Below are 24,666 nucleotides of genomic sequence, written 5' to 3' on the forward strand. Positions count from 1 at the left end.
TGAAGCAACCGTTTTTCCTAGTTTCGCCATTCTTATGCATTTTTTGCTAGTATAGAAACACGGCAGTAAAGAAGATTCAGTTTAGGTTAGTGTAACTATAGCATCCGTTGTCTTCCCGTACTGAAGGATACTAAGGGACACTCATCGCAAGCGATAAGAACTTGTCCTCTCTACCGTGACAGTAATTGGGGAACTCCACATGTGCTTCTTACGCAGGCTTATTACAAGCTTTGGCTCAAGCAGTTGCTTTGCGCACGACAGAACAAAACCACACTGTTGCGCTAGTTGTTTCGTCCACAATACAGCTAACTTCTGTGCGTTTTCTCGAGGCTGTTTTTCGTACTCCAGCTCCTTTCTATGCGTAAGTGTAGTACGTGTCTGCGCCTGTGCTTGTCCTCTTACTGAACCTTCCTTCATACGTGCATGGGAATGATCATTTGTTTGTTTTGTTATAATCTATTCAGTGTATTTTTATTTTATCTTTATTCTGATTTTTTATTAGTATTTTGTCTGTCTTGCGACGAGCTGCACCTAAGATCGCTAAAGGCGCCAACCTCTAGCTCCTTTAAATTCAGATCAATTTTTAAAAATTTTCATCGATAAAACTCGTCACAAAACTCTAGCATGCAGTAGCAGATGATGAAGTGAAATAAATGTATAAAGAAAACCTTTGTCATCCAGGTGCGTTTTTGCTGAGAATAACCTTACGTTGGTTGAGTTAGCTAAACATTATTAGAAATTGTTGCACTACTGAGTCTTATTCATGACAACAATCGGCCCTCAGATCCGAACGGGGAAGCATAAAAGAGCTCGTACGCGTCATTCGTATCAGTGTGCGCTTTATTGTCTATTATCTTAATTAAATCATTTAAGGAGGTGCTGGCTCCTTGTAGAGCTCTCGTCTACTGCTCTGATTCGATGCGCAATAAAAAGAGGAACACCCTGAAACGAACGATGCCTTAGCGATACCAAATTCACCCCAGAACAAGTTTCTGCGAGTTCTTCAGAAGTCGTGACACTTAAACCACAAGTTCACAATTCCAGCTCACAAACTAGAAGTCAAGCCCAGTGCTGTCCATGTAAAAAAAAAGAAGATAAAGAAAGAGAAAAAACATCGACACGACGACAGTTTGCCATATACCATAATATACCAACATACCGTAATATAAACCATGAACATACAATAAAACATCTCTGGGGTCATAGGCTCTATGTTGCCACAAGCGCCACAAATATATATGCACATGTCTGATACGTGTAAATAAATATAATAAAAAGTCCAAGATTATCAAAATTATTTCAATATCTCTAATAATTTTCCGACTCTCGTTTCTTCATGAGAGTCTACAAATGCACGCCCTGTCCGTATTTGTAATGTTTCTGTGATGTTTCAATACCGAGAGTTAGTCCAACGACTGTGGTCTTCTCTCAGGAATCTGCAACTTTCTAGAAAGTTTCGGGTGGTAGGCGAAGTATTTGCTTGAGTGCAGGAGAAGGCGTTCTATATCTTTTTCGCATTCTTTACAGAAACAAATTGGGCTAATAAATTTTTCTGTCATTGATGACATATCCACGTGCGAGCTTTATCATACCCACCAATGTCAGCCGCACTATACAGATAAAGCAATCCATGGCCTATGACTTCGCACTGCCTACACGAAGTGCTAGATTGTATTTACGTAAGCCTCAATACTACACCGATTCTTACTGGGGATTTATAGGACGAATACATATTTCGGTGTGTACTTGCTAGATATCTCAACCCGCACAGTAAAACAAAATGAGCAACGCGATATTTCGTTTTTAACTTATACCATTAATAAGGATACGCGAAATCATGAATTCAAGAAACAATAACAGCTCCGGAAACATCCAAGAACAAAATTATCAAAAAAAAAAGAAAACGCGACATTGGTTTCCATTCATTTAAGTCGTTCTTCGTTGCTTCACTCAATAATCTTTCAGATTTTATACGTCCGTTCAGATCAACCGCATAATGACTGCAAAAGTAAAAATTTGGCTCCGAGAAATTTACGTGCAGCTGGTTTTGCACATATGTTTACGCGAGTCTCATGAACATGGTCCGAGACCACTCGCTCAAAGAAAAGCTGGTACATCAATCAACGTTTCTCCAACAGGCTTCCCTTAAACGCATATTTATTTGCTCACGCTTTTTTGAGTCTTGTGCTGCTTTTCCTTTTTTTCTTTTTTACCCGCCGTGGTTGCTCAGTGGCTATGGCGTTGGGCTTCTAAGCACGAGGTCGCGGGATCGAATCCTGGCCACGACAGACGCATTTCGATCAGGGCGAAATGCGAAGACACCCGTGTACTTAGATTTAGGTGCACGTTAAAGAACCCCAGGTGGTGCAAATTTCTGGAGTGCCCTACTAGGGCGTGCCTCATAATTAGAAAGTGGTTTTGGCACGTAAAACCCCATAATTTCTTTCTTTTTTTCTTCAGCGCTTATTTCCGTTGGACGAACAAGACATTGTTCACAAAACTTTGGCTGCCTTGGTAGCCTCGACCTGAATTGGAAAATCACTAAAGATACTTTAAGGGTTTTCGGCGAAGTCGTGGGTGAAGGGAGCAACAGTCTAAAAGCTTCATGGAACGTGAAAAAAGAAAGCCACCGCTAGGTTGCAACAGAGCCAGTAATTCTATGCAGCGCGGCGTAGCAGTCTGAAGCTGTGAGTGACGTAGCTAGACTATCAAAGTTATACCGCAGATTATCTGTTCTCCGCACGCTCCTTTTCGATCACCAGCACTTCTCCGCTGTTAAATAGTGCATCCAAAGGTATACTGAAAGGTGGCTGTGGAGCTAATAAAAAGTATAATCAGGAGTTTTAAACAGAACAGAGATGAACATGGAGACTCCGAGAGATCAACAAATTTTGAACTGACGATGTCTTAGGCTGAAATCGGCATTTCAACAAATGAACTTGCAGAATTTGTTGAAAGGTTGGCCCCAGCCTAGGACATCTCCTATTTGACAACATTGATTGCTGTAATATCGTACGTCACGTTACAGTGCGGTGAAAAACTCAAATACTGCCAGAACGTTAAGTCAAGAATCTGACATGTGGTCAGAAAGAGGACACAAACACTCAAGTGACAACGACAGCGACCAGCACACACGTGGGTCGTCGAATCTGAACTCACGGGTCAGATGGGTTCGCTATTTCTACGAAACTCACCGTACATTGCACAGCAATCGCTAGTGCTTGCGCATACATCCACGAATGCACGACGTTATCCGCGACACCTGCACAACATGGTCCCACACGCTTCCTTTGCTTTATATAAAATCCGTGACAACGTTCAAAAAATTTCGGATATTGTAGACGTGGCTTGCCCCGAGCGTGTTGGGATCGGCGGTCACACGTTGGTGTGTCAAGGAATGGGCGTACCCAAGACCTCGGCAGCATGATTGTGACGTATCACCTACGATCATGGGTGATCCCTCATTCAACAGTCCACGCATTATCACGCATGCGCGACCATATGGACTCGTATTGCAGCGACGGCAGCAGTAAGCGGGGAGACTGGCGGGCCAGCGAAGGAACAAGCGCGCATGCACGAAGCGTGTACCGTGTTCCAAGGTCAAGGATTGCTGCCTATGCGTTTCTACGATTGTCTGAGTACATCTTAATTTCAAAGTTTATTGTTTAAATATTATTTCGTCGTGGCCAGATGTTTTGTTACTGGAACTTGCATCTTGCGAGGTACTGCACTGTAAACCCGAAGGGAAGGCAGAACGGGGCTTTAAGCGAGAGCTCGGTAACAGTGATAGTCAGGGGAACGCGAACACTCAGAAAAAAACGAAATTAATGACGCGTGGTGACATCGAATTGATGCTGCAGTCGATCTTTCAGCAATCCGTCTCAACCCGAACCAGACGACCCAAAATTAGATGGATCATTACAATTGGACATGAAGTCGAAATTGAACGTGACGTCTTTAGCGCTATGTGTCGTCTAGTTCATTTGCTCGTGTCTATTCGTTATGCACGCTGTCCCGCGAAATTAGGCTGTATACGCTCTCGCCCAATCTGCACAATATGGCTGCTCAATTACGTCAGAGTCAAGAAGCAATAAAGGAAATTGGCGAAACAAATCGGAAATTTCAATATCTATTGTATATTAGTGCCATAGTATTGATCTGCCCTCAACCCCACCCACACCCCCTTAAGGCCTCTTGGTGTTTGTTATATAACTAAATAGATAAATAAATAAATACACTTCTTCCTCGTTCATTAATTTCTTAAAACGAACAGCACGTTGCCTCAGTCGGAAGCCTCCAAATTTCGTGCGGTTTCATTCATTCGAGCACTCACTTGCAGTGCTTTCAACTGTGCCTATAGTATGCTTATCGCTTTCCGGCACACGTCTCCGGGATTTCGCCAACACGACTATGAAAACACGGCCTAAGCTAAAAGATGGGCTCGGACAGACGGTCTCCTCGGCCCTCGATAATCCGAGCAACCATGTGCCTTCTGAATGTGCACTTCTAGGTTTCCATAGCCCAAACGAACACAGCGGGCTCTGTAGAGAGAGAGTGAGAGAGAGAGAGAAAGATGCAAATGAGAGAAAGGCACGAATGTTAGCCAGAGTTAAAACCTCCGGTTTGCTACCCTGCACTAGGGGAAGGGAATGGGTGGAGGTGCCGGGGTCTGTTAGCCGTGCTTCGAGTTTTACGGACGGGCTTATGTCGCCCACTGAGCCCACACACCAGGCTCAAGTCACTCCTCCCTAGACTTTTTTTCTATCTCTCCATCTCAATCTCGCCTTTTCCATGCGTTGAACAACAAACAAGATCAGATGAAAGAAGTAAATGTCCGAGAGCGAAAAGAAACAAGTTTAGAGCCGGTTGTATTGACTGCGTCTTTGTGCTTGCTTGCTTTGTTTGTTATTCTCTTGCGTTATAATGTGTTTACGGCTTCTTTATGAACCGGCCACCCAAGAATACATTTTGCAAAGGTTAGGTCCCCGTCTAACTTCCCTACGTTTCTTTCTGCTTTTCGCCGTCTCTCTACAGAAAAAAAAAGAAAAAAAGGAAACGCGAATTCGCTGCATTGGAAAGTGCGTTATGAAAGTATACACACTCCCTCACTCAGTCGCACCAGAGTTTTGCCGTCTCAGCAGAGTTTGTACAATTTCGAAAGTAACTTCATCCTCGTTCCTTGCATCGGTATCGGGGACCAGCACAAATTTCGAACGTCCCCCGCTTTTCACTCACTTCCCAGCCTCCCACGGTTCTCCTTTACTCATAGGCTTTAGATTTATCTATACGAGGACGCACCGGAGCTGGCTCTTGCGTAATCGTGATGGGCCCGTCTTTTGTTATCCTCAAAAGCCCCGGACTCGTCTTCGCGGCGCATATTTGCAAGAGCCCATGCAAACCGAGTGAAGCCCATGAGTGTTCGAAGCGACGACTTGAGGCTGGAATGAACGTGCGCTGCTTCCAGTGGGCCGCAACGCTATATCCAATCAGAGGAGTGCGCGAAAAAGGGACCGCGGGCGCCTTCGTTTCAGCCTTTCGCAATGTACGTGGAATACGATGCGGCAACGTAAGTGATGTGTGGCATGCGTTGATTGAAACCGTTGATGGCACCGGCCTGCTCGCGCTCGGCGCCTCTCAGAAAAAAAAAAGAAGTTTAGTTCATAACCCTAGTTTGCAAATTCGCTTCGAAGGAAACTCGTTGTGACCTCCCCTTCATGGACGCGGCCTAATGGTCGCGTATATTGCCGGAGCTATGACGTGGTGACGGCAAGGTTTGGCTTTTCTTGAGTGGTTCCCACCTTGTAGGCTGCTTCTTTCGGAGCAATCCTTCGACCTTCCTTGACAGTTGGGAACGGAAGAAAATGGCCGTGAGTATAGCTGCATGGGGAGAATCTCATCTGCACAGTGGATGAGTGAAACGCGTCGTCATGACTCCATGCGCAGAGGTACCTCAGACAATGAATTTTCGCACTCTATAACACGCGAGACTCGAGAAAGCATGCAGTAACGTCTGCCCTCGTATTGCATCACGGGATTTTCTTGCGGGCACTTCGTGTACACCACTCATCGCTACACTCCCAAAACTATTCGGGGAAAAAGAAAAAGCATGGCAATTTTTGTAACATAACTTCTGTCCTCTTATGTTTTCTGTTAGCTTTGTTCTTTGTTTTCACGAAAATAATCTGTTTATTGTATTTCCTTAATTTTACAGAAAAAAGCTTCGATAGTTCATTCCAATCAGGGAGTACCTTTTACACCTTTATTACTGTAGCATACACTCTACACTCTAAAAACAGTTGCACACTTTGGGGTGTATATTTGCCACACAACAATAATCGCCATATGTCTTGCGTTTCCTTTCTTGAAAACGCTGCGCTCGTTACTTCCCCGTCGAGAATGCTCTGTCATGCTGATAACGCGCATGCCGTTCGTGGCTTGGATGTACCGGGCTCGCAGCGTTAAGGAAAGGAAATGAGGGCAAGACAGCTGATGATAATCGTTGTGTGGCAAAAGGCGTAACTTTTTTAGTGTGTACACTCTTAAAAAAGTTTGCACCCTTTGGGGGGTATCTTGTCCCACAACGATAATCGTCATCTGTCTTGTCCGCATTTCCTTTCTTTAACGCTTCGAGCCCGGTACTTCCAAGTCGCGAACGGCATGCACGTTATCAACATGACAGCATTCTCGACAGGGAAGTAGAGAGCGCCGAGTTTCCAAGAGAGTAAACGCAAGCAAGGCAGATGACGTTTCGGGACAAGGTAAACCGCAAAGGGTGTAAACTTTTTTTAGAGCGTAGATAAAGGATTTCAACAAGAGTAGACACTCAGCGAAAACTGGCAACAGGAAATACGTCACGCTAGTGTTAATGTTGACCGTTTGCTGCTGCGAGCATCGAAAAAAAAAAGAATTTGAAATTCAGACGTTGTTTTATTTTATTTTTATTCTTTCCCGACAAAACTAAAGGTACCTGCGTATAAATTAAGTTGTAAATTTCGATTTACTTTTCTTGTGTTACCTAGCGAAAGGCCAATGACGCGCCAGATGCATGCGTCATGCGGTAGACATGCCGCCGAAGCGAGCGAGCGGAGGTGAGCGTTGGCCTGTACGGCGACCCGACTGCCTGTTTTTCTTTTTTGATTTAGCCTGGTCTGGTGGGCTCCCGGCGTATTCTGGCATTTCTTCTGCACTTCGACACGACACCACTGCTATTGGACTACGGCAAGGCGAGAAATTTTGTTTGACAGTCTGCGACGCATTACGAGCAATTAGGCTTACGGCACGAAACCTAGACTTGTGACGCAATTAGCGAAACGGAGCTCAGCCGTTCTGGCGCAGTTAGTTTGACTTAAGGTCTCTAACTGGGAGATGTTTGCGACACTTTCTGTGAGTCCTACATTACTGTAACTAGTTCCGGTATAGTTTTTGGGCGCGCTTGTCGCGCCTGCTGTTCTGTCGCAGTTAGCGAAATGCAGCTCGGCCGTGGTGAGAAAGTTAGTTTGGCGTGTACTGAATCTTAGTGGTACAAGTTTGTGACGCTTTTTATGGCCCCGCAACAACATATATCTTCTTTCGGTACTCACGCTTGTCGAAAACGCGATGAACGATTGCCAAGAGTAATAACACGGGATTGCGTTGCTTGGGCTGGCAGAACGCGCAAAAGATAATGCCAAGGAGCTCAAACACCAGGAACTTGTAACTCGAAAATACTGCCTTCTGTACGACTGAAAACAGGCTTTACATCCAAGCATTTGTTTTGAGTGCGAGTAGAAGGAATTCTGCGAGTGTCCAGCACGATGTGGTTAAGAGCCTGTGTTGTGGCCACCTCTGTGTATGCGTAGCGTACTATCGCATCGGTTGACGCCAAGTTCTTTTGGAAACGGGCAGTCACCTGTCTATTGGGACTCTTAAAGGGCAGGAAATACGGCCCGGGAATCCCGGAATGCTTGGAAATCGAATGTTTTCATGATATGTACGGTACTGTTAGGGATGAGTCAGGTATTTTATACGCCATGTATGTAAAAGCGAATTGCTTTTGTTTGTAATGCCACCCATTCACCAATCTCGCACGTTTTGCCTCTACACGCATTATTACTATAAGGTGTTAATACCAGAATGACACGCGCTTGATATTTTTCAGCTGACGTCGTCCGGTGGAGCTTCGTACGGGAACTACTGCTGCTTACCTGGTACCACAACGTTGGATGTATGCACAGAAAGCCCGGAACGAGCATTTATAATTGAACAATATAAACATTTCCTCATTTTAGAAGACATCTTGCGTCTTCTTTACGAGATTGCACGTGGCACATATTCGATGGAGGCTTGTAAAGATCGTTCGCAATCAACTTTAATAATAAAACAATTCCGCAAGCAGACAGGGCGCGGTTGGGCTGTAGAAGCAAAAAAAAAAAAATGCCACAGCGATCGGCGCAGCCGGCGTAATGCGTTCCAGCTAGCGTTCAAAATGCGCGCGCCCAAAACCGAAGCCTGAAGTGTCGTTTAGGTATTAATGTCGGCGGCTTGGTGCGTTGCAGTCAATTCGGCCGCTGGGCTCTATGGGAGTGTCCGCTCTTGTTCAATCTGTGACTGTAGCATAAAAAAGGAATGGTGGCTCGGCGGTAACATATTATAAATGTGCCGATAAGCCCGCACGGAGGAAGGAAACTCAGGAGAGGCCCTGACGTCACTCTTTGTGAAGCTAAAGTGAAGCCGGAAGTTGGCGATGCTCGTGGCGTTGCTCCGCCTATCGGGCCAGCTCTCCTCTCTTGTTTACATCTCTCGCGAAACCACGCCGCGCTGCGCGCAACCGGGCTGCTCGGACGCGCGCGCTCCGCAGCAATACTAAACAATCGTTAGCACGTTAGCATGATTCCGCCAAAGTGGGCAAAATTTCCCGCGGATATTCCTTCGTCCGTTGCCGTAGCCATGGTGCGGTACATTGCGTACAGCGTTGCATGCGCGTTTATTTCACGAACTTTAGTTCCTCCTGTCCCACCTGGCCACAGCAACATCCGGTAGAGCACGGTCCAGATAACGCAGCGCAAGAAAACGCGGAGACCAACGCAAACCTGCCCGCACGGCGCCTTTGCCACGGTACGAAACCTACGGAGCAACACGTGTGAGCGCACAGAACAATAACAAAGCCGCCATTGTGGCCCGAAAAGCGTGGGCGCTACAGCAAAGAAATAAAAATCAGCAAAAAAAAAGGAGAACCTACTACGTCATTTCCTCCACACTTTTCTCCTAGCGCGCGGAGGGGGTATGGCCTCTCCTCAGTTTCCTTCCTCCATGTAAGCACGCTACGTAGAACATGTGACCACTGACACGACAGCTGGCGCCAAGACATCCGGCGCTATGCCCCATATCCATGTATCCACTCAAGTTGTGAGCGGCACGACTCGCCCTGATTGCAGCTGTACCTTATTAAGAAACTAAGACCGATTGGCTCACGCATACTAGACCTGCTTGCGCATGCTTGCATGGCTGGGGAAGCTACGCACAAATGTTAACTGAGGATAACAAAGAAACGAACAAATCTCTTTCGTCCACAGTATTGAAGACAAATTTTTCACTTCGCCGTATCGGGAGCAATTCTGTTAAAATCAAGAACAATTATGTAGATACCCATAAAAAAAAAGACATTTCTAAAAAAAGATATTCTCGGTTTCTTAAGCTGAAAAATATTTTCTGTGGTAAGAACAGAAAGCTTCCATTCATTCTTTGTATTTTCACATTTATTTTTTACCGTGTGTATGCCGAAGTAATCTTAGTCGCGTGACAGACTGGATTTGGAAATCGGTGTTATTTCCTTCGTTGTAAATATACAAGATTGCTGAGCTTCTTGTCATCGTTCACAAAATGTTTTACGCAGCCTCTTTTAAACGAGTTATTATAAATGAGACCTTCAAGCCTTAATTGAAGTGGCACTGTCCGCTGCACGTTCCCTAAACATACTTCAACAAGCCGTCTACAGACGTACTGCAGTGGACATGGGATATACCAATAGTCAGACGTGAGAGGTTGTCCACGTAGGACTATCCCCACTGTTATGCCACCCAGGCACTGTGGCCAAAAATAATAAATAAACAATAAATGAAATAGTCCGCCAGTATACGCACCGCAGTGTGGTTGCACTGGAACAGCGGCAATACAGCAACGTAACATACATACGAACAAACGCATATTCTCAGAAGTAGAAAGTCTTGCATTGAAGAAAAAAATCACGACAAAGGTTAAAGCTCGATGTGAGGCCAGGTAGCTAAGGGAGGAAAAGGTGTTCATATTACGAAAGTGGAAATCCTTACTCAAAACAACCTATCTAAGTGAGACATAACCGTCGTATTGGCATACTGGACTAGGCTCGAAGCTATTCTTAATCTTAACCGAATGTAGAACCGCACCGTTCTTGTACTCATAGAAATACGTACTGCGCTGTAACAGCGTCTCTTCGCCTATTTCAATGGTGAAATGCCGCTTGAGAAACAGGCTTCCACTCAGTCCACTCCAAAGCATTCGATTAGATGCTGGAAGAGCTTAGCTGCGATATTTTAGCTCGGTAGCAGCCATGGGGAGTAGCTGAACCAATGCAAGTTTAGTCGATACGTGGCGCGTTTCCCTCCACATTCCAAAGTCGGAGCATAGTGGGCGACAGGGGCAGGAAGGCGATGCGAGAACATGAAATTTTAGAGAACTATAGCTCAGTCGGTACAGCAGGAGGCTTAATCTCGGGTTCTTCGGTTGGAGAATTTCGGCCCTGAACCTAAAATTTGGGCCCAGGGCCGTGTCTTCTAAGCCAGACGTCCAGCTGCAGAAGCTCCCAGAGAGGTACGCCAGGAACACAAAAGGAGAACGGCACCTTAACTCGATCTAAAAAATTAAATTATGGGGTTTTACGTGCCAAAACCACTTTCTGATTATGAGGCACGCCGTAGTGGAGGACTCCGGAAATTTCAACCACCTGGGGTTCTTTAACATGCACCTAAATCTAAGTACACGGGTGTTTTCGCATTTCGCTCACATCAAAATGCGGCGGCCATGGCCAGGATTTGATCCCGCTTAACTCGATCTGATGTGCAGGCACCAACCACTGCGGCTGGATGGCGCAGCTTTGCGGGCCGACCCCGCAGCACGCTACGGGCGCGTTCCTCACGTTACCACGGTAATTTGTGCGCTCCCGACACTATGTACAACAAACGCTATCGTCCTCGTTATTCCCTAGATGGATTTTCAGAAAACTAAACCAGGTGAGCCATTCCAGTGAGAAGTTCAATTGAAAAGCTTAGCGTGAACTTCACTGAAAAGTGCGAAAACACGAATGACAGTTACCCTGGATGCGGAGAAAATGGGGCACACCCCGAAGGCCACATTAGCGCGAACGGTTGCCCAAGTGCCGACTTAACGTGCACCGCGAGCTCGAACTGATCCAGACAGAGATAGAGTTGAAGTCACTCTCGATTCCATTTGCTTTCCCGGCTTTGTTGCAGAAACGGGGGATCATTGCGATCCGTCTTTCATCAGTTGCACTGAACAGCAGCAATGAAATCGACGAAAGAAACGGGTCCGCCACTGACGCTGGCCCTTTGGAATAAAGAAAAAATGAAGAAACAAAACAAGATTGACCACCACACCGGGCTTTGAGTGAAAGATAAGCCAGCACAAATGCTGGCATAACGGCACACACGCAAGGAAAACGGAGCCATGCGGCCTCAAGCAGGTGCTTTGCATACCCTTACGCATACCGAGGCCCCCCCCCCCCCCCGCCCCCCTCTAATTCTTTCTTGTTATCGACCCTATTGCCACACCGTACTCTGAGAAAGACCCCGCGAACACGATATTCTTGCGAGCGCGACAGAAAGCAGCCTGTTGCAACGGACAGGCATGTGTGTGTATGCTTCTATCTATGCGGGAGACGTCTATAACCGTCACGACCAGAGTGCCAGCCGTCGCTTGTTGCTTGCCGTTCTCTTCGCAAACTGTAACGTCTTTTTTTTTTTCCGCTAAAGAACACACTCGCAGCCACCAGTGGCTGAGAATACGCCCAACTGCCGTTTTCATTCTGAACTGGTCAGCGCTGAAATAACAGCCGCCGCTGGACAGCACGGTGGGCCGACAAACGCGCGTTCCCCGTAAGCAGGAAAGCTGCTTGAGGGACCTCTTTCGCAACAAGAGTCCACAGAAGCGACAATGGCTCGAGGCCTCTTCGACGGAATGGCTGAGACGCTCTCACACAAAACACCGTCCTTTAAGATAAAAAAAAAAAGACGAGCAAGATATGAATAAAACAAAAGAACCCGTTTAAAGTGGTTTACTTTTGTATCACGTGCCTCTTTGTTTCACATTCCTTTTCTTCCTTTTTTCATTAACCTCTACGTTACGTACAGTTCAACCAAAGTGAATGCGTAGCTAGCTCTTGATACAGTTTACAGAAAACGCTAAAGAACCGAAGAGGACGATACGTGACACACCCACGCACGCGCGCACAAACACGCACAAACACGCACACCCAGACACACACACACACACACAAAATAAAGAGAAGTGTACCCTTATTACGTTGGCCCAGAAAACTTGCAACGCATATCTGGACGCATAACAAGAGGCAACGACGAGCGCCGGGCGTATATGGCTGCTCGTCTGCAGAGCCGAGACGATCTGCAGGGCCAGGTGGAGCAAAATTCAGCTAGCGCGACAGACAACGACGTCTATTCATAGCAGTTTCGCAACGAGTCGAAAGCCACACGTTATCTCTTGCGGTGGGTTTAGGCGAGCCAGCAAGCAGACGCTACAGCTTGGACAGGAAAGAGTCAAGAGTTCGCCACCAAGGCATCGAAAATTGACGGCAGTTCATTTGCGCGCTCGGAGGTGCCAAAACTATTCGTTGACCCCTTAATTTTGGTCACAAAGCGTGGCGGCGTCTCTTTTTCTACTTTCTTTCATTCCTTTGTTGTTATCTCCGTTTTACTTTCTTTTCTTTAGCACCTGAAACTTCCGAACGGCGAATAAAAGAAAGGCTTTTACGGGCCCACGAAAAAAGTGCCACGAGGGCGGCTTGCTAGAGGACGCTGCCGCTTTAAAAGCGACCTGCGTATAGCTTCATCACCACAATCCCCTCTTGGCGTTCGAGGCGCCCGTGCCTGTCCTTTTATGTGGCTAGTTTTTTGTTTCGTTTTTCTACAGCATCTGTTGACGAACACAGGAATCGTTGCTTGATCTTCCTTCTTCCTTTTTTTTTTTTTTTACTGCAGCCCCACGTGACTTTTTTAGCTTCATAAGCGGAACACCGCTCTTACCGAGACGTTTTGCAAGGCGCTTCATGTTACGACGGCGGGCCTGCCCCTTCCGAGCTTTCTCGCCGATTCATTTTTATATTAGTTGAGTTCTCGTGCTGCTGGCCGTATTTTATTACACCCGCGTATTGCCACGGGCGTCTGCTTACAGCCCCAACTCAACCTCTCAACCCCGGAGCCCCACTTCGGGTGAATCCCACACGGCGGGAGTCTTTCGCGAGGAGACCCGTTTTTGCTGACCTTCATACGTGCCTCTTCTGCCGGCAGCGGTGTTGAAAGTCAAGGCTTTCACGAGCAGCGCCGGTGGACGTGACTTGAGAGTGCAAGCGCGACCCGGCCGGCCCGAGGATGTTCGCGGCGCTCAGAAATAAGCCGCGCGAGGCTTAGCGGCACGTCATTAACTCCTCTCGACCCTGTCTTATTTTTCTCGGCTACCACCTACCTCGTCCCGACTCGATCAGTGCACACCTCGTGCTCTCACGAGGTCCCAGCTGCGGACTCATTTCACGTATGCTCCGTTTTACAATAACCTGGCGCTATCGTCGAAGTCACGAGGTATGCTCAGGTGCTCAGAAGCCACGTTTCAGATTGTGCTCCAGACGACAGACTGGCACGGAGGCGCATGCATCGTATGGCCGTGTCCCTGTGTGGCTCTGCATGGTCGATGCTTGCTCCAGGCTGCTGTGTGACCCACGCCACGTTATTCAACAGTCTATAAGTGGGGTAAAGAGGATGTCCTCTTTTGGGTTAAGGAAATTTTATTTCAAAGCTACAGAGAAGGCGAAAATGCATTCGAATCTTCTTAATCTATTCCAAGCAATGCTTTAACGTTTTTATGTACTATCCCGATCGACGCGCCTGAGAGCGAAATTCTAATAGTGGCGAAACATCGAAGAAGCTTATTGCTGTATTAATTGTTGTGCTTTGTATATTATATTGTTACGTAGGAAGACGCAGACGAAAAGCTATGTACAAATATATTTACAAGGAAAATACGCTGCGCTTGGCCAAGAGGCAACAGCCCGCGCTAGCTTCTAATCGTCGTCGTCGTCTTCACACTGCTGGCCTTTCGTGATCGCGCATATTGTGCCGTAGCACTACCCCCGGCTGCAAAAGCGCCGTCCCGGAGCGACTAAAGATCGGACTCGGAAGCAGTGTAGTAGGCCTTGAGCCTACTGACGTGTACGACATCACTAGATGCCACAGGAGAGGACGAGGTTGAGGCCACAGGAGCAATTTCGTAAGTCACAGGCGTCACCTGGCGCAGCACGCGGTAGGGCCCTGTGTATCGCGAAAGGAGCTTCTCTGAAAGTCCGACGTGACGAGAGGGCGACCACAGGAGCACGAGCGCACCAGGTGAAAACTGTACGTCACGATGGCGGGCGTTGTACTGACACTGCTGAGTGGTCTGTGAGGCAGTCAGTCGAGCACGGGCAAGCTGGCGTGCATGGTCAGCGAGGGCGATGGCGTCGCGCGCATACTCGCTTGTTGAGACCGCAGCAGGAGGAAGTGCCGTGTCTAGGGGCAAGGTAGGTTCGCGACCGTACAGTAGATAAAAGGGAGAAAATCCGGCGGTGTCGTGCCGGGAAGAATTGTACGCAAATGTTACGTAAGGAAGGGCAATGTCCCAGTCGTGGTGGTCCTTGGAAACGTACTTGGCCAGCATATCGGTAAGAGTACGGTTTAACCGCTCTGTCAGGCCATTGGTTTGAGGATGGTATGAAGTAGTCAGTTTGTGTTGAATGGAGCAGGAACGCACAATGTCAGCGATAACTTTCGAGAGGAAGTTTCGACCACGGTCAGTAAGCAGCTGTCGCGGGGCGCCATGAAGCAAGATAATGTCACGCAAGAGAAAGTCCGCGACGTCAGTGGCGCAGCTGGTAGGGAGAGCCCGAGTGATAGCGTATCGGGTGGCGTAATCAGTCGCGACGGCTACCCATTTGTTCCCAGAAGATGACGTGGGAAAGGGACCGAGCAGGTCTAATCCAACACGAAAGAACGGTTCCACAGGGACGGTGATCGGCTGGAGATGACCGGCAGGTAGCACCTGAGGTGTCTTCCGACGCTGGCAGGGATCACAGGTAGCAACATAGCGTCGAACGGAGCGAGCGAGACCAGGCCAATAGAAGCGGCGGCGGACGCGGTCGTACGTGCGGGTTACCCCAAGATGTCCTGAAGTGGGTGCGTCATGCATCTCAAAGAGCACAGTCTGTCGTAGCTGTTTTGGCACGACAAGAAGAAGGTCAGAGCCGTCAGGGAGGAAGTTCCTTCGATACAGAATGCCACCCTGGAGGACATATCGGCGAACGGATGCGTCGGTAGGTGTAGAGCGCAGACGCTCGATAAGTGCTCGCAGCGATAGGTCTCGGTACTGCTCATCGGCGATGTTACCGAAGGCAGAGACAGAGAAAATGCCGTTGGCGCTACTACTGTCGGCGTCGTCAGGCTCGTCGACCGGGTAGCGAGACAGGCAGTCAGCGTCCGAACAAAGGCCGATGAAGCTGCGCACATCCTTGACACACTTCGGAACAGGGAAGTGCGTAACAGCATGGATCTTGCCTGGGTCCGGTTGCACTCCGTTCGCGTCAACGAGATGTCCAAGGACGGTAATCTGGCGACGGCCGAATTGGCACTTCGATGCGTTGAGTTGCAGACCGGCTCGCCGAAAAACGTCCAGGACTGCTGAGAGGCGCTCGAGGTGCGTAGCGAACGTTGGGGAGAATACGATAACGTCGTCCAAGTAGCACAGGCACGTGGACCACTTGAAACCGTGAAGAAGGGAGTCCATCATGCGTTCAAAAGTGGCAGGGGCGTTACATAGACCGAACGGCATCACTTTGAATTGATAAAGACCGTCGGGTGTGACAAAAGCAGTCTTCTCGCGGTCGAGATCGTCCACGGCAATCTGCCAGTAGCCGGAGCGAAGGTCAATAGAAGAGAAATAGCGAGCACCGTGGAGGCAGTCAAGGGCGTCATCAATCCGAGGTAGGGGATACACGTCCTTTTTGGTAACCCTGTTAAGGTGCCGATAATCCACGCAAAAGCGCCATGAGCCATCCTTCTTTTTGACCAGTACTACAGGTGACGCCCATGGACTATATGATGGTTCAATAATGTTCTTGGCAAGCATTTTGCGAACTTCTGCGTGAATAACTTGACGCTCAGCTGGTGACACTCGATACGGGCGGCGATGAATAGGAGGGGCATCGCCGGTATTAATGCGATGTTTGACAGCTGTAGTTTGGGCTAAAGGACGATCGTTAAAGTCAAAAATATCGTGGTAGGAAAACAGAACGCGGTAGAGTTCACGAGCGTGCTCGGAGGGCAAGTCGGGGGCAATCATTTTCCGTAAGTCAGCGATGGTACAATTTGCCGACTGCGATGGTAGAGGAGTATCGGATGAAGTGTCGTCTACTGCAATGGATGCTACTGAGTGATCCTCGAATGAACAAAGCTGGGCCAAAGACATCCCACGTGGCAGCACTTGTGTCGTCAAGCCAAAGTTGACCACTGGCAGGCAGACGCAATTCGCCGTAATAGATAAAACTGTATGGGGTACTGTGATCCCATGTGTAAGGAGGACGTCTTGCATAGGAGCCGCGATGTAGTGACCGTCGGGGACTGGTGGGGATGACACTAGGTCAACGTAGGTCAGTGCCGAAGGTGGCAAGCGAACGAAGTCGGCGGAACTGAGGCGACTGGGGTGTGGTTCAGCAGGATCCAGAACAGGCAGGTCAAGGCGGAGAGTACTGGCGGAACAATCGATGAGAGCAGAATGTGCGGAAAGGAAGTCTAAGCCGAGGATGATGTCGTGGGGACAGTGGGCGATGACTGTGAATAGCACGATTGTTGAGCGATCGGCGAAGGAGACGCGGGCGGTACACATACCAATTACGGGGGCTGTTCCGCCATCGGCGACACGGACAACAGGCGTCGTGGCGGGCGTGATAATTTTCTTGAGCCGGTTACGAAGGTCAGCGCTCATTACGGACAAATGCGCCCCAGTGTCTATGAGAGCAGACACAGAAACACCGTCGACTTGCACGTCAAGAAGGTTCAGATGAGTGGGCAAAGTCAGTAGAGGATTTGGCGGCGTAGGGAGCAATGCAGCGTCACCTCGAGGCGCTGCATCGTCTAGTTTTCCGGCTGGGAGCGGCGTCCGAAGGGAGTCGGCGAATAGGCGCGACGGGGCTGGGGAGAGCGAGATTGTCGTCGTTGGGGCGAAGGCGAACGAGAATAGGGGCGGTTCGTTGCAGGAGAATCAGTGGCGGCATTATCGGAGCGTGCGGCATAGGGACGAGAAAGGCCACCTGAGGGGCGAGGGTAGGCAGTATAAGTAGGCCGGCTCGGGGAACTCCAGCGACTACGACAGTGCCGAGAAATGTGCCCGATTCGATGGCAGTGGAAACAAATAGGCTTGTCGTCAGCAGTGCGCCATTCAGATGGGTTGCGGAAACGTGGTGGGTAAGAAGATGCGGGACGGGGCGAAATCGAAGAAGCCGGGCGGGTATTAGGGCGATGGGCCGAGCAGATGGTGTGAAGACCCATGTTTTCAAACTCCTGGCGGACAACTGCCTGGATCAGTGAGACCGTGACTGCAGATGTGTTGGTGGGACTGGAGTCGAAGGCAGCCGGATAGGCGGCCTCGATCTCACGCCGGACGATCCTGGTAACATCGGCAGTGTTGTTGGGACGAGGAGCGTCGGCACAGGAAGATGTCGCTGGGGTGTTGGGCAGACGGGCAAACTGCTGGTCAATACGTCGGCTTTTGGCGAGTTCCAGGCGGCGGCACTCTCTTATAACAGCATCCACCGTCGCTACGTTGTTGCAAACGAGCAAGTTGAAGGCGTCATCGGCAATGCCTTTGAGGATGTGGGAAACCTTGTCTGACTCAGTCATGTGGGTGTCAACTTTGCGGCACAGAGCCAAGACGTCCTGAATGTACGTGACATAGGGCTCTGTTGACGTCTGCACACGGCCGGAAAGCGCCTTCTGCGCGGCAAGTTGTTGACCGTAGGGGTTGCCGAACAAGTCTCGAAGCTGTGTCTTAAGTGAATCCCAACTGGTGAGCTCATCTTCGTGCGTGCGATACCAAACTCGAGGTGTGCCACCGAGGTAAAAGACTACGTTGGCGAGCATAATAGTAGGGTCCCACCGGTTATTGCGGCTGACGTGTTCATACAGGCTGATCCAGTCATCGACGTCTTCCCCATCTTGGCCCGAGAATACGCCAGGATCACGGGGAGCGGGGAGAGTGATGTAGGTCGTCGAAGTGGCAGCAGGTGTCGGAGCCGGCGGAGTCGGGTTGTCGTCGCCGGGAGCCATGAAGGAAGGCTCGACGTACCGTCCACTGCGAAGCTCCGTGACGAGGTACAGGGAACGTCCACCTCCACCAGATATGTTACGTAGGAAGACGCAGACGAAAAGCTATGTACAAATATATTTACAAGGAAAATACGCTGCGCTTGGCCAAGAGGCAACAGCCCGCGCTAGCTTCTAATCGTCGTCGTCGTCTTCACACTGCTGGCCTTTCGTGATCGCGCATATTGTGCCGTAGCAATATGTTGAATTTCCGATAACCCATGTGCTTAGTCATACAGTAGCTTCGCAATATTTTTTTTTATTGTTCAAGAATCAGCTGCAGCAACGCCAATGTGGCGATGCAGGCCTTTTGTGAATAAAGTAAATAAAATAAATTACGATACTTGCTTTCGCTGCATATATACAGGGAAGATGAAACACTGAAGGTGTTTGATTAATGACGCAGGGATCCTCCGAAACCCCATATCCCACAAACGTTCGTGCACCAGCTGAAACTTCGGCGCTTCGACAGCGGCTGAGGAGAAACGGAATATGTAGTGGTAATTGAGGGGACAGCAACTATAGACAGTAACCACAGGGTGAGAAAGTGCTGCAGCGCAGATAAAAGCAGGGTTCCAAAATGTCTGCGCTAGCAAGTGTAGTAAGCTCATTTACACTTTATCAGTAGCACCGCATGTTCGAACCGCATAGCTGGCGAAACGCGAACGTATCGGCAGTTTTCACACAACCGCTGTCCTAACTGCACCGCTGAATTCATATTTCTTTCTTTCCTAAGACGGAACCTGTGTCATCGTGGTTGCTGTCCGATGCATTAAACGACGCCATTTGCTTAACCGCGATTTATCTAAGTGGCCAACCTAACTTGCAAAGTGCTCGTTCACTTTAGCGGTCGGCAAAGCCGGTGATAAATGAAGCGACAGCACTGAACGATTAGAATAAGTGGTGGCGGTAATGGTCCTTTTTCTTTTCTCTAGAAGGTGCGAATCAAGTTGACCCATGCACGCTCAGTAAATCATGCAATATTTTCATATTATATACTAACTCTCTTCATTTTCTTTCTTTTTCCTCTGTGCAGCAAGATTTAAATACTACGACAGGCCTTGAATGTCGTTTTACTTGTTCTGCGTGAGCATAAATCGTAACAATTTTGCAAGGAATAAAATCTTGAAGTTATGAGACCAAAAACAACATGTAGATGGCATCAAACGCTGGGAAAATGAACAAAGACAACTAAGCGCGCCACGCGGCTCATAAAACGCGCAACACTCGTGACTGATGCGCGAGCCCGCTATGAAATTATTCTCAAAACAACGGAGTCGTGTCGAAAATTACGCGCGACTCTTGTAGTGCAAGTTCCGTTCCGGCCGGATTCGCGATTCACGACATCATTTCTTGTGGTGACGATTGTTGGCACAGCCAGTTGTGCTGCAAAGTTGGCGTCAGTGGGCGTTAACCTAAAAGCTTAGCAGTGATAGCGCGCGACGTCGACACAGTCTGGAAGCTTGGGTTTATTTCAACGCGTCGCTCGAGGACTTTGACGAACTTTTCTTATTCAAGTTCAAATTCATCTTTATTGAGCCTTTTTTTTTTCTCTAATTTTTTACATCTTGAAGCAATCTAGAAGCAGCCGCCTAACAGTGCGGGTCAAATAAGTTCATTATTATAGCGAAAGCCATGCCGAGTGACCTTGGAAATCACCCTTGGAGATCGCCAACGATTTTGCAATAAACGGCAGCAACAACCCGGAATTTTATTTCGATACTAATGAGTCGATAGGGCTATTTCTTACCTCGGCCGCCATTAGTTTACGACAGACCAAGTGGGAAGCCTCTATGCACAAGCTAATATAGTTTGCCCGAAAGACCAAGGGACTGCTGCTCTTTCTCGTTTTTTCGCAAATCTCTCGCGATAACTTCTTGCTCTAAGCCAAGCATGCTGCCATGATGGCCTTGGTTTGTGTTTGTGAAAACAGGGCTGCCTCGCCAGCCGTAAGCTTCTTCCGACGTGCCTAGCGTTCCAGATTGAGCACTTCACTGCGCATCCTGGCATTTCCGTCGAGCTATGTTAAGGCATATAGCTGCGCGTATGCAAGCGTCATTTCAAATGCACCGCTGCTCGCGAATCTGTCCAGCGCGATGAAAAACGGTCTCCGCCACGTGCGCTAGTCTGGTTGACGCTAGGTTAGGCCTCACATCCAACACGGCCCAAGTAAATATGGTGAGGCGTTCTTTGCGCGCAGCAAGCTTTCAGGAACGATTTGTGACAGAATTCGCGAAGCGTTTTGTTCGTAAGTGCTCCTTGCCGTTGGCCAGCTGCCTTCGCAAATTACTTGTCCAGCATCAATAACGGATAAAATTTTCTCTTTCGAACAAGTTTAGCGTAAGTGGTTTCTGTAAGTACGGGCCTTGGGATTGAATTCACAAAGCTCTTCATTCGTCAGTGTTCTTCGCCACTGACCGGTCGCAGTCGCTAAAATTATGTCGGACAACACGATTTTCTCTTACCAACAATTCTAGCAAAATATTTCTTTTTTCTTGGGGGGGGGGGGGGGGGGGGGGCATACTAGCCCAAATGCTTGATCCTGATGCTTCAAGCGGCAACTACAAGCAGCCTGACGTGCAGTACTCGAACAGACGGACAACGATTGCATAATATAATAGTGGTAAGTGTCTAGCTGATTTTAACTCTATTTAAATAGACATTGTTAACTAATCACATTAGTGCACAAGCTGAGTTGTTAACGAAGCACACGAGTTCGCAAGGAATGTACAGTACTCAACGACTGAAATGGGAACAACTGCAGTGCGTGGTTTTCGCGCAGCCTATCGAAAAACGAAGGGTGTGAAGGTGAATGGCCAATTGTGATGCGGCGTGAGCAGCTTCCGGACGATGATTGGCACATTTATTATTGTTCGACAGTTGATATTTTGATAATAAAATGAGCAGAGTGGTTAGAAAATGGGGAGCGAGATGACACAAACGTTCGTCTCGACATTCCTCTCAATATGTTTCTAGAGTCTTTCTAAGACAGCACAATTAATTTCTGCGCCGAGCTGCACTCTCTTAGGCACCTGTATACAGGGTGATCATTCTTAAGTCTTATGGAATAATGAAATATAGCCTGTTGCCGATAACATAATTCTAGTCCTTGGGCTGGATTATCCAGAGAGGCTGATATTACTGGCACGGCAAATCGAAACACATATTCAACTAATTAACAAGCATCCTCTAATTATCTTTTGACTTAATTACTTTATGGCACATACTGCAATTTACGAAGTGCAGCCGGTGAGTTTGCAAGGCATATCCACTTGTAATGAATTTCCAGAATGATGCCAGTTCGGAGATATGCGCCTTCAAAGTTGTCCTAAATATGCACTGTTGTCCCACACACCTTTTAGGAAAACGCACTTTTATAAAATGAAGGACAAAAGTAACTGGAACGCCAATGTATTTCATTCCAGACTTCGGGAAATAATATCTCGAAACTGATTTCATCCCGGAAATTAATTTTAAGTAGATACGTCTTGCAAGCTCACCAACTACAATCCGTAAATTGCAATAAGTGCGGTAAAGTAATTAAATAAAAATGTTATATTAGTGATTCTTTGTTAATTAGTTGCGTATGTGTTTCGATTTATTGTGCTGGTAATGTCCGCCTCCTCGAATAATTCAGCTCAAGAACAAGAATTTTGCTATCAGCCGCAGCCAATTTTTAAAATTTCCATAAAACCTAACATAATCACCGTGTACATTGTTAAGATACAAAGCAAAGGTCAAGACAATTATAGAGCAACTCCACCGCTTGTTAATAAGCCATCCGGTTTAGCCGATGCCTCATCACAGAAAGAAAAAAAAGCAGCGCGCCGAAGACGAGGACACGAGTTAATGATAATTATTATTTGCAGATTAGGAAGATCAAGCCATTTTCGTTACTTTCAGATCCGCGTCTCCTACGCCTTACCTTTCATAACATCAATCCATACCGAGTCTTTCAGCTTTCTGTCGCTCGAATATGACCTTAATATAAATGCTCACAGCACACGCTTTCTGATATCACCCTTGAAATTATGTCGAAAAAAAGAATGCCGTATCGGAACGCTTGGCCGCTCTCCAAATGGCTCCATGAAGTTCTTCAAAGCATAGTGTGAAAAAAAATGATTTTTTTTCATACCAGGCAACCGTGCACTTAGGCAGCTCCAGCACCAGCAGACAGTCACAGTACTCACCTATAAAAAAGAAAAAAAGAAAACGCGTAAGAAGATATCAAAGTGTGATCAGTTCGAACATATTTGTAACTAACGTAGGAGGAAGTTACAATTAATTCGTTTCTAAGAATTACGATTCCCACATTTATTTTCTCTGTAACACGGGAAATTATTGTACCTAGTAAAATCAACATGATTAAAGGTTACTAACTTGCTCAGATATTCAGTCAGACGATTCTAAGCATATATTATTAAAATATGTGATATCGATGGTGGTCTTTAAGAATTCAAAACAGATCCTCATCGACAAATGATACATCAAATTAATTTCTGATAGATGCTAATATTCTGTCGCGTACTACAATTACAAGGGATTACAGGGTTAAAACTGTAATTCCCGACGCATCGCGCATGCTACCCTCAGGTTGGTACATCAAAACATTTATTAAAGCGTGTAAAGCACAACGCAAGATCCATAGTTGCGTTTTCAATATGCTGTAGTGTAGTTTCCGCAGTGAATACTTCAACAAAACAATAGATAATGAAATAATGTATTAGTTAGGCTATAACCCAAATAACATTTTCTTTATTTTTTGTGGAAACTTACTCTCCGTAAAATAAACAACGGCAAACAAGCTGTATCAATTATGCTTGATGTGGAACTATGAGGATTGTAGTGCTAAAATTATTTTGTTGCAATCGATCCAAATATCTTCATAAAGACCGATGGCTTCTTTTTATTGGTAGCATTCGTTTATCAAACTCATTGATACACGTTCAAGAGCTGTCTTCCAGCAATGTTTGGCACAAGTATTGGCACATGTCTTAAGAGATTTTTAAACTCTCGGTAATGTGCTCTGCAGATCCTTTCACATTGGTAATTGCAAGAACCGTTGTAACTTTTTTAAATATGCTAGTCAGCACAACGCCGCATTTCCAACCAACTACGAAGATGTAAAACGCCGACATACACATAAATGTTATAAGACGTAAAACATGAAGAAGAAATCGAACGACAAAGAGCATTACTGTTTTAAATATTGAGAAACAGAACAAACAAGGTTACTGTGACTGACCATAACGGTGTAAGAATATTTATTGTTCTTACACCGTGGTGACCATCGTTACCATATTTATACACACCGACAGATGAGCCGTCTGCTTTAACAGAGGTCAGCAGTGCAGTCGGCCTCAAAAAGTTCAACTACACCGACAAGGAGGCGTTTCTGAAGAGCAGTTGCTGGTCAGGGACTGAAAAACCGCTTTATAGCGGTAAATAACTGATTGGGTGTCATCAGATTTAGTATTCCTTCCGCTGAGTGCAAGAAAACGTGAAGACAGTGAACTTCCTTTATAAACAGCGACCACTAACAGCCTTTCAAAACAATGTACGGCGTGGCGCAGCAGCGCCGTAAGTCGCTCCAGACCATCCCTGACTCAATTCGCGTTTAATATCTTCACCCACAGTAACAGCGTCGCACAGGTTGCGGCACTCAAATCAGGTCCATTGTCATCGACGTCTCGCTCCTGAGCTTGCGCATCGTACTGCCTTTCATAAACAAGAACGCTTTGAATGTGAGCACCAGCGGAAAGGTACGCAAGTGCTCGTTAAGGCTAGAGTTCCCAGTCCAAAAATACCAAAGATGCGCAACTGCAGTAAAAAGGTATCTACGTATGTCTTTATTCTGCGAGCGCACGCGATCCCGCTTTACGGCGCGTGTGCAAATGTCTGTTCCACTCACGAGGAAATCGCCAGCATATGCGCAAGCCGTCAAAACGCCCTGTGCAGCTTGCTTAATGGGCGCTCGATGAACCCAACATGATGAATTCGTTTGCCTTCAACGTTTGTT

The 24,666-nt window shown here is 47.3% G+C and overlaps 1 protein-coding gene across 1 annotated transcript in view; it reads right to left on the reverse strand.

The window, feature by feature from the left end:
- Positions 1 to 24,666, reverse strand: part of fw (CUB and Sushi multiple domains furrowed) — a 252,255-nt gene that overhangs the window by 141,273 nt on the left and 86,316 nt on the right. The gene's annotated exons all lie outside the window — the stretch shown is intronic.

This window comes from Dermacentor andersoni, chromosome 9 (genome assembly GCF_023375885.2).
Source record: "Dermacentor andersoni chromosome 9, qqDerAnde1_hic_scaffold, whole genome shotgun sequence".
Classification (NCBI taxonomy): domain Eukaryota; kingdom Metazoa; phylum Arthropoda; class Arachnida; order Ixodida; family Ixodidae; genus Dermacentor; species Dermacentor andersoni.